Genomic DNA, 17788 nt, shown 5'->3' with positions numbered 1-17788 from the left:
CTGGTTCATTGAAACACCACATTTGATAGAATACTTTTATAGTCGTGGAGATTCTCCGGACAGAAATGGGCTTTTCAGAGCATTATGTCCATGCTGTCCTGTTTGCTCATCTACATTAATTCCACTTGTCTGCATTATGTCCATATCCTTCAATGTCTTGTAGAAACAGCGAGCTGCAGATACTGTTTTTTACAAAAAAAGACACAAAGTGCTGGAGTAACTCAGCGGATGAGGCAGCACCTCTGGAGCACTTGGATAGGTGACGTTTCCAGTCTAGATAGAGCTCTTAAGGATAGCGGATTCAGGGGGTATGGGGAGAAGGCAGGAACGGGGTACTGATTGAGAATGATCAGCCATGAATCTCGGAGCTGGCTCGATGGGCCGAATGGCCTCCTCCTGCACCTATTGTCTATTGTCTATTGGGACCCTTCTTCGGACTAAAGAAGCCTGAAGAATGCTCCAGACCAAAAACGGTACCCATCCGTGTGCGCCAGAAATGTTGCCTGGCCCACTGAGTTACTCCAGCGCTTTGTGTCTCATTCACTGTCTTGCCTATTCAAATTCCAGCCTAACTGTCTCTTAAACATAGTAATTTTATCTGATTCCACTATCTGCTCTGGCAGTGAGTTCCAGATATCAATCACACTCTGTGTGACAACTTTCCCCTCAAATCCTTTTTAAATTCTTTCCTCTCACTTTAATCTTACACCTCCTTGTTTTTTGATGCCACTACCATGGGAAAGATATTCTTACTATAGTTTATTATTGTCATGACTACTGAGGTACAGTGAAAAGCTTTTGTTTGCGTGTTACCCAGTCAGAGCAAACACTGCACTTGATTACAATCAAGCCATTCGCAGTGCACAGATACCATGGGAAAGAAATTCTGACTATAGTTTATTATTGTCACGAGTAGTGTGGTACAGTGAAAAGTAATATCTTTGCCTCTCATTATGTTACATGGCTCTGTTAGGTCACCCATCAGTCCCTTATGCTCCAGGAAGAATAAGCCCTGCCTATATAATCTCTCCCCATTACTAAAGTCCTCCAATCCAGGCAACATCCAGACGAATTTAATCTGCTCTCCCACCTGTGCAACACACTGCAACCCTCTCAACCTGGCCACAAAATCTTTGAAGCACTTAGACAACAATAGACAATAGACAATAGACAATAGACAATAGACAACAGATGCAGGAGTAGGCCATTCGGCCCTTCGAGCCAGCACCGCCATTCAATGTGATCATGGCTGATCATTCTCAATCAGTACCCCGTTCCTGCCTTCTCCCCATACCCCCTGACTCCGCTATCCTTAAGAGAATTGGCCTCCACTGCCTTCTGAGGCAGAGAATTCCACAGATTCACAACTCTCTGACTGAAAAAGTTTTTCCTCATCTCCAATCTAAATGGCCTTCCCCTTATTCTTAAACTGTGGCCCCTGGTTCTGGACTCCCCCAACATTGGGAACATGTTTCCTGCCTCTAACGTGTCCAACCCCTTAATAATCTTAAACGTTTCGATAAGATCCCCTCTCATCCTTCTAAATTCCACTTCCCTCTGCAAGGCGACTCCGGACTGTCAAAGCCGTCACAGCCAGACATAAAAACAGCTTTTTTTCCACAGGTAGTACTTCTACTCAATAACCAAAGTCTGTTGTCTCTTTTTTGCTCTGGTTTATTTTCACCCACATGTTTAGACTGTAATGTTGTATCCTTATTGTTTTGATGTGTTTATGCTTTATTCTTTATTGTTAACTGTATGTTTGTGTTGTCATTTGTGAGCGGAGCACCAAGGCACATTCCTTGTATATGCACATACTTGGCCAATAAACTTATTCATTCATTCATCCATTCATTGGCGGCACGGGGGCACAGCGGTAGTTGCTGCCCAACAGCGCCATAGACCCAGGTTTGATCTTGACTACGGGTGCTGTCTGTAAGGAGTTTGCACGCTCTCCCCGTGGGTTTTCTCCAGGAACTGCAGTTTCATCCCACACTCCAAAGACATACAGGTTTGTAGGCCAATTGGCTTGGTAAAATTGTAAATTTTCCCTAGTGTGTATAGGGTACATTAGTGTACGGGGATCGCTGGTCAGCACGGACTCGGTGGGCCGAAGGAACTGTTTCCGTGCTGTATCTCTAAACAAAACATCCTTCCTAGACTGTGGTAAGCTAAACTAACCACACAATATTCCGGTCAAGTGCTGTCTAAGCAGTGTTTTGCAAAATTACAACGTAACCTCCCAACTTTTATATTCTGTACCCCATTCTATGAAACCAGGCATACCATGTGCCTATTTCACTTTCTTATCTACCTTTACTGCTGCTTCCAAGATCCTTCTGATTATCGACATTCCTTAGTGCAGTACCATTTACTTAATTTGTCCTAATCCCCACATGACTTCCCAAACTGCCCAGCTCAAATTGGAGGAACAGCACCTCATATTTCGCTTTGGTAGCTTACACCCCTGCGGTATGAATATTGACTTGTCTCACTTCAAGTAGCCCTTGCTTTCCCTCTCTCTCCATCCCTTCCCCCGTCCCAATACTCCGACCAGTCTCACTGTTTCCGACTACATTTTATCTCTGTACCGCCCTCTCCCCTGACATCAGTCTGAGGGAGGGTCTCGACCCGAAACGTCACCCATTCCTTCTCTCCAGGGATGTCGCCTGTCCCGCTGAGTTACTCCAGCATTTTGTGACTAATTCAGTTTAAATCAGCATCTGCAGTTCCTTCCTAAACTTCTTCCCATCTGTTGGGGAGAACAATCTGGACACGTAAATTATTCACTAGAAATGCCACCTGGGCAGATTTTCCTGTCTAGGTCGAGCACTGGTAGGGATTTACAATTGGAGTATGTAGACCTTTCCACTTTGAAGTTAGTCTTGTGCTTTTTGGTAGAGAGTACAAATGCATAAACCTCAGGTACCACTCAATGCTGAAAAAATAAAGATTATGAGAAATAATAGGGGGCAAAGAGATAAAAATAATGAAAGCAAATTATGTACAAACAGTTAAGTACAGCTTATATGTGGGTCAGATGAAAGGTTAGGTGGAACATCAGCAGATGGGATTTAGTCTGGTTTAGTTTATTATTGTCAGGAGTACTGAGGGACAGTGAGGTACTGAGGTACAATACATCCTTATTGGCAGCAGTCACACTCATTTCAGTGGAGTATTGGAACATAAATTCACAAGGAATAGGAGTAGAATTAGGCCATTCGGCCCATCATGTCTACTCCACCATTCAATCATGGCTGATCTATTTCTCCCTCCTAACCCCATTCTTCTGCCTTCCCATAACCTCTGACACCTGTACTATTCAAGAATCTATCTATCTCTGCCTTAAAAATCTCCACTAACTTGCCCTCCACAGCCTTCTGTGGCAAAGAAATTCACAAATTCACCACCGTCTAACTAAAGAAATATCTCCTCATCTCCTTCCTAAAAGAATATCCTTTAATTCTGAGGCTACCTCTAGTCCTAGACTCTCCCACTAATGGAAACATCCTCTCCACATACACTCTATCCAAACCTTTCACTATTCTGTATGTTTCAATGAGGTCCCCCCTCATTCTTCTAAACTCCAGCGAGTACAGGCCCAGTGCTGACAAACGCTCATCACAGGTTAACCCACTCATTCCTGGGATGAGGAATGGGAACATAGGGAACCCAATCTCTCGGTCAACTGATGTGAAGTGAGGTTTCACTCTTTGGTTGCTGGAGCTGGATTGATATAGTGGAAGGTAGGACTCAGGCCCACTGACTGAACTTTCTGAGATCCTACTGGAGGTTCCCAGATGATCAAGGCATTCTCTTTCCAGTGAGATTTCCCAGACTGTAAAGGAAGGAACTGCAGATGCCTGTTTAAACTGAAGATAAAGACAAAAAGCTGGAGTAACTCAGCGGGTCAGGCAGCAACCCTGGAGAAAAGGAATGGGTGACATTTCGGGTCGAGACACTTCTTCAGACACAATTTTCCAGAACCTGGATGTGCTGAAGGATGTTCAGGAACAACGTCTTCCCTACAGCCATCAGCTATTAAACACTACAACCTCCAAATAAGCCTTGAACTACATAGACTGTGATGTCTTGAGAGGTTGGGAGCTATTCTCTTGAAGGTTGGGAGGTGTGGGTGCTGGAAATGAAGACAGAAAAGTTCTTGTTTTCAAACTTAAATTCCATATATTTAGTCTTTTCCAAAAACAGGTAAACTTAATTGTTTGCAGACAGGTACACAAAACCAAAACAGGTAGTTAAATCAAAACTGTAGCTTGCTGCCTTCTTACAAAATATAACTCAAACACTGCTTCTGCTTCTCTCCCTCTCCCTCTCTCCCTCTCCCTCTCCCTCTCCCTCTCCCTCTCCCTCTCCCTCTCCCTCTCCCTCTCCCTCTCCCTCTCCCTCTCCCTCTCCCTCTCCCTCTCCCTCTCCCTCTCCCTCTCCCTCTCCCTCTCCCTCTCCCTCTCCCTCTCCCTCTCCCTCTCCCTCTCCCTCTCCCTCTCCCTCTCCCTCTCCCTCTCCTGCTCCAGTCGTTGTCTCTCTTTTTAAATACACTACTTCCCTTCCCTTTTAGCTCTCTCACTGAGGCAATCAGCTCATCTGGTTCAGCTGGGCAGCAACCAGTGTCAGCAGCAATCAGTGTCAGCAGCCCTGCTGACTATGGGTTTTGTAGTCTTTTGCTGGCCGCCATGATGGTTTGTAGTCCTTGTTGCATCCACCGGGAGGAAATGTATCTCCCCTCTATGACTCTACCTCTCATGATATCACAAGACGGAGGCATTGGTTTTGTCTTTTTGCACTTTTGTATATACAGTATGTATGTATGTAAGTATATAAGTATGTATGTATATATGTATGTATAGGAAGGAACTGCAGATGCTGATTTAAACCAAAGATAGACCTCTCGATCCAAAATGTCACCATTCCTTCTCTCCAGAATGCTACCTGTCCCGCTGAGTTACTCCTACATTTTGTGTCTATCTTATGTATGTATGTATGTGTGTATGTATACATGTATGTATGTATGTGGAACTTTTTGTTTATTAGATTGTTTACAGAGTACCATGTTTACATATTCTGTTACTTGCTGCTGCAAGTAAGAATTTCATTGTTCTGTTTGGAACATATGACAATAAAACACTCTTGACTCTTGACCCATTTCATTGACTTCACAAGAATAATAAGTTTCTTCTTTTCCTCAAAAATACATTGTACAGAAAGGGAAAAGCCACGTTCAATGTCCAACAATTCCCATATCTGACACCCAACCATTAGAAAACACTACACCTGATTTTTCTTTTGGAAACTCTGCTTATTTCCCAGCACCATGTACAACTACTACTAACAGCATACACATCTCACTTGGTACATGTGCAACATCTTCAGCTTCCCACATGGCTCCTTCCTCATCACTCTTCTGCCTTTCCATTTAACATCTCCCCCATCTGTTTCATCTCATTCTAAGCATGAAACCAACAAACAGAAACCCTCCACACATTGATTTTCCTTTGTAGTTGCACCCACTCTGTACTTCTCTTTCTAAAGGAAAACACAAGGATACATAAGGAAGGCCATAAGTGATAGGAGTAGAATCGTGCGATTAGGCCCATCAAGTCTACTCTGCCATTCAATCATGGCTGATCTATCTCTCTTTCCTAACCCCATTATCCTGCCTTCTCCCCATAACCTCACACACCTGTACCAATCAAGATGAACGGAGGCACAGTAAAATGGCTAGCGAATACCACCCATCTTCACACACCTCCTTGAACCTGAAGAACAGGCACAGAGAATAATTAGTGGCTGCTGCAGAGCAGTCAAAAGTGAAACCTAAGTGAAAGGTTAAAATCAGTGGCAACCTAGAAAGCTGAATGATGTTGTGTGTGATTCCTGCAAGCAAGAAATTGATCAGTGTTCGCCTGGTGAGAAGTTTGAACGTGTGCAAGTAGAGAGCAGAAGAATGTGATCAGTGTGTTACAGTGTGAAACGGATGTTCCACCTCCCCTCTAAAACAACATTCTGATGCAAACCTTCAGAACTAATGGGAAATTGTTCAGCTCTCAATGACTGCGGTTCAGAACCAAGATCGCCTGATGTAGACAACTCCAATATGCAGATGAATCTTGCATTTGTGCTTATTCGTACACTCTCCAAGCCACGATCAACTATATCACTGAAACATGTGAATGTACGAGCCTTACATTCAACACAAATAGGAAAGGTTTACTGGATATGGATCAAATGCAGGCAAATGGGACTAGCTTAGATGGGACATCTTAGTTGGCATAGAGGCATAGATCTGAAGGGCCTGGTTCTGTGCTCTATTATTCTATGACTATCTACAAGACAAAAGTCCTCCACTCCTCACTGTGTCACCAAGTATCTTCCAACAATAAATGTTGAAGACAAAATCCTGAAAGAGTGGACTATCTGCCCTATATCAGTATTCATCCCTCAGCAAAGGATAGACATCAATCAACACTTCCTTCAATACTCTAGCACAACTTTAATTGAGTTAGGAAAAGGATAAAACATAAGCCACGGCAGAAAACACATATTCCTGGAAAGATACCACCAACAATGTCTTCGTCCATTCCTCCAAATTTGCCATTCAAACCAATAATGGCATTCAAACCTACAAACCAAACAAATAAGCCAATAGGGTGGCACAGCGGTAAAGTTGCTGTCTTACAGCACTTATAGCGCCAGAGACCCGGGTTCGATCCCGACTAAGGGTGCTGTCTGTACGGTGTTTGTATGTTCTCCCCGTGACTGCATGGGTTTTCTCCAAGATCTTCAGTTTACTCCCACATTCCAAAGGCTTACAGGTTTGTAGGTTACTTGGCTTGGTATAAAAAAATGTAAAATTGCCCCAAGCGTGTGTAGGATAGTATTAATGTGCGGGGATCGCTGGTCCGTGCGGACTCAGTGAGCCAAAGGGCTCTAAACTAAACTAAACTAATGGTGTCTCTCCCAGGCCAACATCCCCAGCATCGGAGGCCATGGTTACACTTAGTCAGTTCTACGGGACAGGCCACATTTCCAAGCCAAAACCAGATCCCAATACAGTCAGAAGATAGACACAAAAAGCTAGAGTAACTCAGCCGCTCAGACAGCATCTCTGGAAAAACAGAATAGATCACGTTTTGGGTCGAGACCCTTCTTCAGACTGAGAGTCAGGGGAAAGGGTAACGAGAGATGTAGATGGTGATATAGAGAGATATAGAACAAAAGAATGCAAAAACCATGATAAAGGAAACAGGTCATTATTGTCTGTGGGCAAGATGAAAATTAGTTAAGGCCCTGTCCCAGTTAGGTGTTTCTTAAGGCGACTGCCGGTGACTGTCATAGTCATAGCAGATTGCCGATAAAACGGCGACTGGATCTCCCTACGACAATGTCTACGACAAGCTACAACCACCTACCACCTAGTCGACGTCAAGCTATGGCAAGCTACCGACAACTGGCGACCTAATCGTCACAAGTAGAACGTCCACCTACGACCGCACCTACGGCAACCTACCACCACAGAGGCGACAACCTACAACAACCGAAGTCAACCTACGTCCACCCGCGACAAGCTACGACAAGCTATGACCCTGAAGACAACTGAAGACAATTCATGTTTCACCCACTTTCCCTATAAAAGGGGGTGTATGGTAGGGTTTCCAATCATTCTGCATCATGACCATTTGAAAGTGATGCCATGAGAAACTACTCTGAAATACAATAACTTCATACATCAATTTTCCGTCAAAATGTCAAGAATTTCCTTTATTGATATTCAAACAAAAAAATTTAAAAGATTAATAAGAACATATAATGTCTGCATACAAAAATATTGTAATAAACATCAATACATTTCAATATACTTCAAACTTCAAACTTTAAAATTCAAACTTTAAATAGAATACAAATGCAAAAACATACAAAACGTAACATCATTTATGGACACATTACACTGATGGATGATCAGATCAAGTCCACACTTGGAATTCACCGAAGTCAGTACCGGCGACAACCTACATCACCTGGCGACAACCTACGACAGTGCCTACATTAGGAGACGTCAAGCTAAGCTCATTGGCGTCAAAATAACAGTCACCGAATTTTTTTTAACATTTTCAAAATCCAGTGGCGACCAGAAAAACGCTACGACTCTTTGGAGACTACTCACGACCTTACAGGCGACACCCTGGCGACCGTGTGGCGACAGCCTAGTCACCTGTAGTCGTCTAAAAAATCGCCGAAATGGGACAGTGGCTTTACAGACAATGGGTTCAGTTAGCCTGTTTCATTCAACCTCTGACACGAACAGACATTACCAGGCCATCAGAAGACAAAATTCAGAAGTGTACTCAAAGTTTATTTGAAGAAATGCAGCATCTCCAATGGCTCCAATGTCTGAAGAAGGGTCCTGATCCGAAACACGGTCCATCCATGTTCTCCAGACATGCTGCCTGCCCCACCGAGTTACTCCAGCACTTTGTGCTTTTTGTAATGAAATACTCTCCACTAAAGGATTGCAATTAAATATTCAGCCCGACAGGAGGGTCCATTAGCTTATAGTCTGCGACAGCTGCACAGAGCAGCGGTGGAAGGAGCGCGCAGCATCGTGCTGGACTAGGCCAACCCCTTCATCATTGATCCAGTGCCGCCAGGTCTGAGCAAAGGTGAGATATGTAGGAGTTTTCAGGAATATGTTGAAGAACCTCCAGACTCCAGCTCACAGAAGCCCAGCAGAAGCAGCAGAAAGAGCACATCGAGTCTCACATAATCTACCCAAAGTCTGCCCTGTCCCATCTATGGAAGAGTCTTTGGTTTCCACATCGGTCTCATTGCCCGCCTCAGAACATACAAAAGTGGAGAGGAAACAAGCTATACTCAATCCCAAGGAGCTGTTGAATTTACACCTTGTAACTGGACTGGTGTCACTTACAACGTTTCTGTCTCACAACTCTAGCAATTCAGCTTCTATCTGAGCCTTTGGGATGGTCTGAGTGAAATGTGTATGTTCTTCCCATGACTGAATGGATTTCCTGAGTGTTCACTGATTCTAGTTTAGTTTATTTAGAGATACAGCGCAGAAACAGGCCCTTCAGCCCACTGAGTCCGCGCCGACCATCGATTCAAAGTAGTTTTTTTTCCAATTAATTTAATTATTTTAATTTATATTTTGCATTTTAATTCAACAGAGCCATGCTTAATAAAGATTTGGTTTGAAAAGAAAAGTGAATACGATAATCAAAGCTTTATGCTATTCTTTCTATGGGCCAAAACTTTAGAAATTCCCCTAAGTCTGCTGAATATCATTACATCTGTGGCTGGCACAGGATGAAACTCCTTGGCTGCCATCTCTTTGGAAAATGCATCCTACTCACCAGATCAAACGTTAGGCTGTTTGTTCATAAAGGCTTTAATGGGGTCCTTTTGTTTGTCAGACCGCCTGTGAAGTTGTCTCTGATTACACAATATAAAAACCCTCCAAAGTTACCATTTTTTAATATATAATTGCATGTTTACTTAACTTTCATCTGAATATTTGCATAATTCCTAAATAAAAAGATGACAATCCTTGTCCAGGTCTGTAGAGAGCTAGTAGACACCGCAAAAGAAACTAAACTAAATTAGGTATCATTGTTCAATGCCACGGAAGGCCATCCTTCAATAGGCTGGTGTACAGACTGTATCACGGTTTGTTCCAAAATATTTGAACGATAGGACTGCATCACCATTTCTCTCTCAGGCGACAATGCTATCCATTATTTATCAGTACAAAGAACTACATATTTTGTGGCCTAGAGTATCATAATTTCTCTACCAGGAAACAATTTCATATTTTCTATATGAGGTCACGCTGTTACACTTCTATATCTGTGAACAGTGCTATGCTTTGTGTCTCAGTGTTGATCTCCACACATTTTCCTAACTGGATATCATGTCACACACCATTTCCTTCACTAGACTACCACAGTGCCACTCTCTTTCTGTTTACGGTTTGATTGTGCCCCCTGTCTGCATCATGTTTTATTCCATGTCAGCCTACAGGCCCACCACGCTCTACGTCTTCCGGTATCAGTTTACATAAACTCCCTCTTTGTACCAGCCTTATTGCTGTACTTTTAGCAGCAAGTCATACTATAATACTGTCTGTTTCAGATTACATTGTCACAGAGTCGCAGAGTCATAGAATCATAGAGTCATAGAGGCATAGAGTCAAATGACTCGAAGGTACCCTAGGACCTCTGTCCACTAGAACATCTGGGAGATTGTTTGTGTCTTTTTTTATAAAGTGCCCATTTACCATTGTGAATTCACCATGCTGCAATTTCTGAATTAGGCTACAGGTTCACACTTTCTATACCAATGTAAAACAAGTGACGCAGCGGTAGAGTTGCTGCCTTACAATGCAAGAGACTCGGGGTCGATCCTGACTACGGGTACTGTGTGTGGAGAGTTTGTGCATTCTCCATGTGACCGGGTGGCGCTGTGCAGCAGGCGGCAGCCTCGCCGACAGCCTGTCTCATCCCTTTCTTCTTTTGCTTTTAGTCGGTGTTTACTTATATGTTTTAGTGTATCTTTAGTTTTTGTTTTATGTGGGGGCGGTGGGGGGGGGGGGGGGGAAACTGTTTTATCTCTTCCCTCAACGAAGATGCGACTTTTTCCTTATGGTATCTCTCTTTTGCACTGCGGCCTGACATCGTGGAGCTGGTGGTCCCTTTGTTAGGGATCGACTTCGGGAGCTCCAATGGCAGGAGCTTCGACCACCCCGATCGCAGGAGCCTCGATCGCCCGATGCAGAGGCTTTGATCGCTGACTGCAGGACTTCGATCGCCCCGATGCGGGGTCTTCGATCATCCTGACTGTGGATGTTTCGATCGCCCCGACCGCGGGAGAAAAGGAGGAAAGAAGTTACAAGTTATTTGCTTTCCATCACAGTGGGAAATGTGAGGTCGCCAAAAAACAAGATGGACGTGCTGCCTGCGCTGGTGAGGACTTGTAGGGATTGCCGTGAGTGCAGTGATCTCGGTGTTTGCGGGAACTTTGCACCATGAGGACATCCCTGAGCCTCGTGTGAGTGCGAACGGTTTTCTGACTGTTCGGGCGGACAGGGACTGCAGGAATAGTGACAGCGGTCGGTACAACTCTGGTCACATCACGGTGAATGAGCGAGTGTGTGGCCCGGACATTGAACAGATGGCTGTGGGTCTCTGCTTGTGCTGTGTGCCCTGGGGATTCTCAAACGCCACTGTGGTGGCTGTTTATGTTTAATCTTTTTGTAGTTTTGTATCTTGTTGCTTTTTTCTATGTATGACTGTACGGCAAATCAAATTTCACTGTACCTCGGTACACATGACAATAAAAGACCATCGAACAATTGAACCAATGACGACATGGGTTTTCTCCGGATTCCTCCCACATTCCAAAGACATACAGGTTTGTAGGTTAGTTGGCATCTATAAATTGTAAATAGTCCCTAGGGTGTAGTACAGTGTTAGTGCACGGGTTTATTGCTGGTCGGCGCATATTCAGGGGGCTGAAGAGCCTGATTCCATGACATTTCTCTAAAGTCTAAAGTCTAAAATCTGAAAAACAATTTTTGCATTAGATTACAGTGTCACAATTTCTGCATTATTCTACAGTCCCACACTTGCACTTGCAGCCCAGTATTGTACGTTTTTATATAAAGGCTACAGTATCACGACTTCCATGCAGGTGAACAGCCACATTGTATATACAAGCTCACAGTGCTACACATTCTATGTTAATATACAACACAACGCTTTCCTGAATGTGTCTGAAGAAGGGTCTCAACCCAAAACCTCACCCATTCCTTCTCTCCAGAGATGGTGCCTGTCCCGCTAAGTTACTCCAGCTTTTTGTGTCTATCTTCGGTTTAAACCAGTATCTGCAGTTCCGTCCTACACAACGCTCTCCACAACAGGCTTTGTCAGATCATAGTGTCTTGCTTTTATATTAGGGTATGTAGTAGCTGCAGTTTCTGAACCAGAGTACTATGTTGTCAGCCCGAGTACTGTGCCATGGTTTCTGAAGCAGGCTCCAGTGCCACTCACTCTCTGGCAGATCAGTGACCCACACTTCTCATATCAGGCAGTAGTGTCATGATTCATTGGCATGTATAAAACAGGCAATGGTGTCACCATTTCCAAACTCAGCATTAGCAGCAGACTTCAGGTATCAGTCCACTGCACCACGATTACTTGCTCGGGGTTCACTGCAATTCTGCATCAGACTACATTGCCACACATTCTGTGTCAGGCTGCAGGCTCAATACAACATACTGTGCACTAAGATGACCTTGGCACATTAATCATTTTCAGCAACTTTAATCCTTAACTGTAACTCTATTTTCTACTTACATGTGCTTTTCTCTTACGCTGACTATGAATCCAACTCGCCTGAAGGAGGCCATTTCCATCCTGATCATCTCTGTTCATGGCTCGCTTGCACTTCCCCTTTATTTCACCCTTTAATTCTACATGGTGTTTAATATACGTCACCACCAATCTCACAGGCCTATTCGCTGCTTATTGTAAGTTGCCCTGAACCTTCCTTACTTTGAAAAGCAGAAGTCACACCTGTGATTATTTAACTGGGCAGCTCCCCTCCAAACACCATTCTCAACCCCCTCCCCTTCTCCCTCCCCCTCCCCCCTCCCCCTTCCCCTCCCCCTCCCCCCTTCCCCTCCTCCTCCCCCGCTCCCTCTCCTCCCCAACACCAGCAGCAGTATCAACACCACCAATGTTGATTCCACCATCTCCATCTTGTTTGTTTACTGTAAATCCATGAACTAGTTGATAGGAATTGTCAGTTGTTTGCTGTTCATCCATTAACACAACAAAAGTTGGTATTAAGATGAGAAGTCTGAGCTTATCAGCATTCTGTAAAGTTTAGTGAAGTTGGGGAAGGGGTTTCACTCCAGCAATGATGCTGAGGCCATGGTGCTTCTCTCTCTCTGTATCAAATTACATTGTCACACTCTCTGTGTTAGGCTTCAGTGACACACTTTCAACATCAGGCTACGGTGCCACATATTGGTATCAAAAAACAATGTCACATGCTCTATACCAGGCTACTGAGATGGATTTCTGCCTGTGGCAGCACGGTGGTAGAGTCGCTGCCTTACAACGCCAAAGACCCGGGTTCGATCCGGACTACAGGTGCAGTCTGTACGGAGTTTGTAGGTTCTCCCCATGACGTGCGTGGGTTTTCTCCAGGTACTCTGGTTTCCTCCCGTGCTCCAAAGACGTGCAAGTTTGAAGGTTAATTGTCTTCAGTAAAATTGTAAATTGTTTCGAATGTGTGTAGGATAGTGTTAGAGTGTGGGGATTGCTGGGCGGCGCGGACTCAACGGACCAAAGGGCCTGTTTCTGTGCTGTATCACTAAATTGAGCTGAACTAGTGTAGTAATTTCTATAGTAGACTGCAGTGCCACCCTTCTTTAGCATGCTTATGATCCATACAGTGTACCCCAAGTTAAATAGCATAATGTCTACACGAGGCTGCAGTTTGCATAGCAGACTCCAATGACACAATTTCCTTCTTAGGTGACAGCGCCATGTTTTCTCTAACGCTCTTTATTGTCACACGTTCCAGAGCAGACTGCTAAATGACATTTCCTCCGTCAATGTACAGAAACACCTGTATCATTTTCCCATTATGTATTATGGTTCATTAGTACATTTTTTTACATCAGGTGCTTGTGTCACAATTTCTCTGTCGAGTCACACCAACTGTATCAAGCACGGTGCCACATATTCTGTTTCAGGCCACCATTCCACTCTTGCTCCAACAGGCTCCGGTGCCATACCACTTCCATCAGTGTTTTACATTCTGCGCCAGGTTGCAATGCTCTAACTTCTGTGTCATGCTTTTTTGTATCATGCCACTGTGCCATACGATCTCCATCAGGCCAATGTCCAGTATCGGCCATTTGCTTTGCATTGCTGCTGCAGGTTGTAGTGTTACACTTTTTGCAGTGCCAGGTGGGTGTGTTACCGAAGATAGGCACAACGTTCTGGAGTAACTCAGCCAGTCAAGGCAGCATCCCTGGAGTAAAAAGGTGAGTCACATTTCGGGTCGGAACCCTTCTTCAGACCCAACCCGAAACATCACTCATCCTTTTTCTCCAGAGATGCTGCCTGACCCACTGAGTTACTCCAGCACTTTGTCTCTGTCTTTGGTATAAACCAGCTTCTGCAGTTCCTTCCTAAATCCAGGTTGTATTACGTCAGGCCACAATGCCTCATTTCCTGTAACTATTCAGAGTGTTTCAATTCCTGAATCAGAGTACTGTGGCATGTGTTCTATATTAGATACCAGTGAGAGAATAAGTGCGATATTTCCCATTAGAGGCTAGAGTGTCATGATTCTGAAAGACTTTTGCCATCTTTCCACTTAAAAGCAAATGTATTTTATTGTAAACTGCCTTTCTCCCAGCATAAATGAAATTTCTATTGTCTACAACATGGGCAGTGTTATTACATATTTTACAGTAACAATGAAACTTACCAATAAAACTGAAAATACTGGAAATGCACTGCAAGTTACTCAGCATCTGTAAAAAGAAGACAGGTTAGAATTGGAGGTAGAACCCTTTTCGTAGATGGTGAATAACCTAATGCACTATATATTTCCAAATGGTTCAGCTTTTTTTTCAGACTTCCAACATCAATTGATTGTTTTTTAAAGTTTCCCCTTTTCCTATAAATGTCTTTATTTTCCATCCTTATTTACTGTCATTAGCATTTAGTTTGAATAACATAGCCTCTCTTTTCAAAGCCTGGGGTTTGGCAGTACAATTTTCTTACAGCTACCATTCCTTAAATTGAAGAGAGTTGCAACCAAGTCTGTGGCTGTAACTCCCAGAAAGCAATTCAGAGACCATCTCAGCATGCAACAACTGACAGATTGATTCTTTCAATCCAATTGCTCGCCACACCATTCTGAATGAATTGACACTCCGCAGGGAAATTTTCCAAAAAGGATTCAATACAGAAGTTTCACTTGATTACCCCGTACACCATCACTATCTGACACACTAGGCACAATTTGCCAATTAACCTACAAACCTGAACGTTTTTAGAGTGTGGGAGGAAATCGGAGCACCCAGGGAAAACCCAGGCAGTCACAGGAAGAACATACAAACTCCGTGTGGACAGCACCCATAGTCAGGATCGAACCTGGGTCTCTGGTGCTGTAAGGCAGCAAATCTGCTGCTGTACCGCTGTGCCGCCCATAATTAAATACGAAATCATCCCCTACTTCAGTTCCCTTTTCCTCTGTCGTCTAGAAAGTTGGGTAATAAGCATTGCATAGATTGATGATGGAAAATCCATGGGACATGCAATGCGGTTCATGGAACATAAAACAATACAACACAGGCCCACAATGTCCAAGGTTCATTCTTACTCTACCAAGCAGGCGTGGATACTTGAATTTAATTTAGATGGTTATAAATGGAACTTAGGAAAAAAAGGATGAAATTTATTTAGCATGTGTGATGGCTTCAAGACTCTCCAAAATATACTCCTGTCATTAGGTCCTAAATAGTAGTTTCCGCTGTAACATGCGAAATACAGTAGCAAACTTTCAAACATCAAGCTTCATGAATAGCGATGAGATGATTTGCTTTCTTTGATATGTTGAGCGCACAATAATTATTGTCTAGGATACCAAGGCTACTGCTGGTCTTCTTAGGAACTGGCTCTGGTCTCAAGATTGTATTTGCTAGGAGATTTAACAGATAGAGTCCTTTGTTGCATTATGCACATGCAAACGAATGTCACCCTGCAGAACAGAAGATCTTCTAAACTGCAAACAATGGATTATGACAACAATTTTTAGCTTTTTTTGCCCACACAAAATCAACAATGACTCTCCTATCAAAACTTAAGTCAGAACCCAAGGCAGAAAGTCTGAACAAATATATTTGTTCTACTAGAGCTTCCCATCAGCTTGCAAAATAGCTAGCTGGCTAATTAACATTAAACCAAAATGTTGATAGTTTTGTGAAGAGAATTATAGATAACATGGAACCATGTTATATATAACATGGAAAAGGAATAAGCCCTTTGAGCACAATGTCCCTGCAGAACATGATACCAAGTTAAACGTATCCCCTGTCCCTGCACATGATGATCTAAATCCCTTCAATCACTGCATGTAAAATGCGAAGGTGGGGCCTCGGTGACAGTAGAGCCTCGGCGGCAAAGATGGAGCCTTCCCGGCCACGAGGGAACCGCCGTGAGGTGAGGAGAGGGAAGAACAATGGAGGACCCAGCATATGGGAGGGGGGGGAGAGAACAAAGGGGGACCTGGCAAAGTTACTTTGTAACTTTGTCAGCGCTGTTTATGTGGCAACTATCTGCAAACCTTGGGTACGCAAGCAAAGAATTTTACTGTGCCTTGTCACATGGGACAATAAAGTTTCCCATTCCATTCCATTACGTTGGTCCTGAAAAGTTGGTTATCCTACAGTGCTTGCCCAAGTAGCTATTTGGGCAAATATGTTGTTCCTACTTCTAGAATTTTGTTTTCTGTGCCTTAAAAGAAGCCATTGCCTGAAGACCACAATGATTTGTTGACCACTTTTGACCCAGAACACTGACGGTAATGCAAGTGAAGATGCATTTCTTAGAGATGTCATAGGACAAGTTGGCTGGAGTTAGCTTTTGTCTCAGCTTGCAATACAGTGTCAGTCCTTCAGAGAATAGACAACTGACAGAAGGTAATCTAAATATAGTCGCTGCTAAGAGAGTGGGCACAGATCTGGATGACCTGGTGTTGATTGTTGTGAACAAATTGTATATGAATGGAGTGAAAGGTCTTGCACTGTGTTAATGACACCCTGAAAATGGGAAAGACTGCTATTTGCAGCAACACCACATTCTGACCCTGCGCTTTTCCAGATATCAATGTAGAAAGTCGTGAGCATACTTGCTTTAGCAAACATGACATCTGTCACTGCATAATACCAAATCAACTCATATTCTGGAGAGCAGTCTGAATAAAAGCTGGAGGCAAAGTAAGCTCACGATCACAATTCACTAGCTGCAGCAGTCAGTTACACATCTTGTGGAAGATTGTGCCACAACTCTCTCACTATCTCCTGTTCTTTAAATAATTGCAAACAGGCTGTTTTGAGTCTGTGGATTCTGTTAGGGCTGCAAGCTGAGCTCCCTTCAATTAAAGTCATCCTCCCTAGTGTTTCAGTCTTCATTTTCTCCAGCTCCTCAAGTCACACTGGCAACTTACCTTTCTGAAATTGGGAGAAATTTCAGGGCAGCAGCTTTTGCTCTTGTTATTCAGGCATTTTCAAATATGTACCACTTTGAGCATTGGTTCATCTACTGCCGGCAGACAGTTTGACCAGTTGAAAATACATTTTAGAATTGACGTTGGTGTTTAAAAGCTGTACTGCTGTACACAAGCTGTACATTTTACAACCACATTGTAGGTATTATAGTTATGCCACTTACGCCCTAAGTGCTTTAACTACCTAATTGGGAAAGCAGAATACTTCCAGGCTTGCTGAGGTTGGACATCATTGCATCAGCGGAAGCCAAAATTGATGGTTAAGTGCTCCTTGGACAGCCCTAATGCATGGATCTTTTAGTTTCCAATCATAGAGCAACAATGCCAGTGTTCATAACTGATTTTCTCTCCACATCTTGAGGTGAATTATGGCAAATGATAAAAAAAGATGGAAGGTAATTAAAAAAAAGAGGATTACATTTTTTTTTTAAAGTTATAGAAAACCATA

The 17788-nt window shown here is 43.4% G+C and overlaps 1 protein-coding gene across 1 annotated transcript in view; it reads right to left on the bottom strand.

The window, feature by feature from the left end:
- The window catches only part of kcnk2a (potassium channel, subfamily K, member 2a), a 90868-nt gene that overhangs the window by 37853 nt on the left and 35227 nt on the right, over positions 1-17788 (bottom strand). The window lies entirely within an intron of this gene.

Source organism: Rhinoraja longicauda, chromosome 9 (assembly GCF_053455715.1).
Source record: "Rhinoraja longicauda isolate Sanriku21f chromosome 9, sRhiLon1.1, whole genome shotgun sequence".
Taxonomy (NCBI): Eukaryota; Metazoa; Chordata; class Chondrichthyes; order Rajiformes; family Arhynchobatidae; genus Rhinoraja; species Rhinoraja longicauda.
This window is presented reverse-complemented; position numbering and strand designations above follow the sequence as displayed.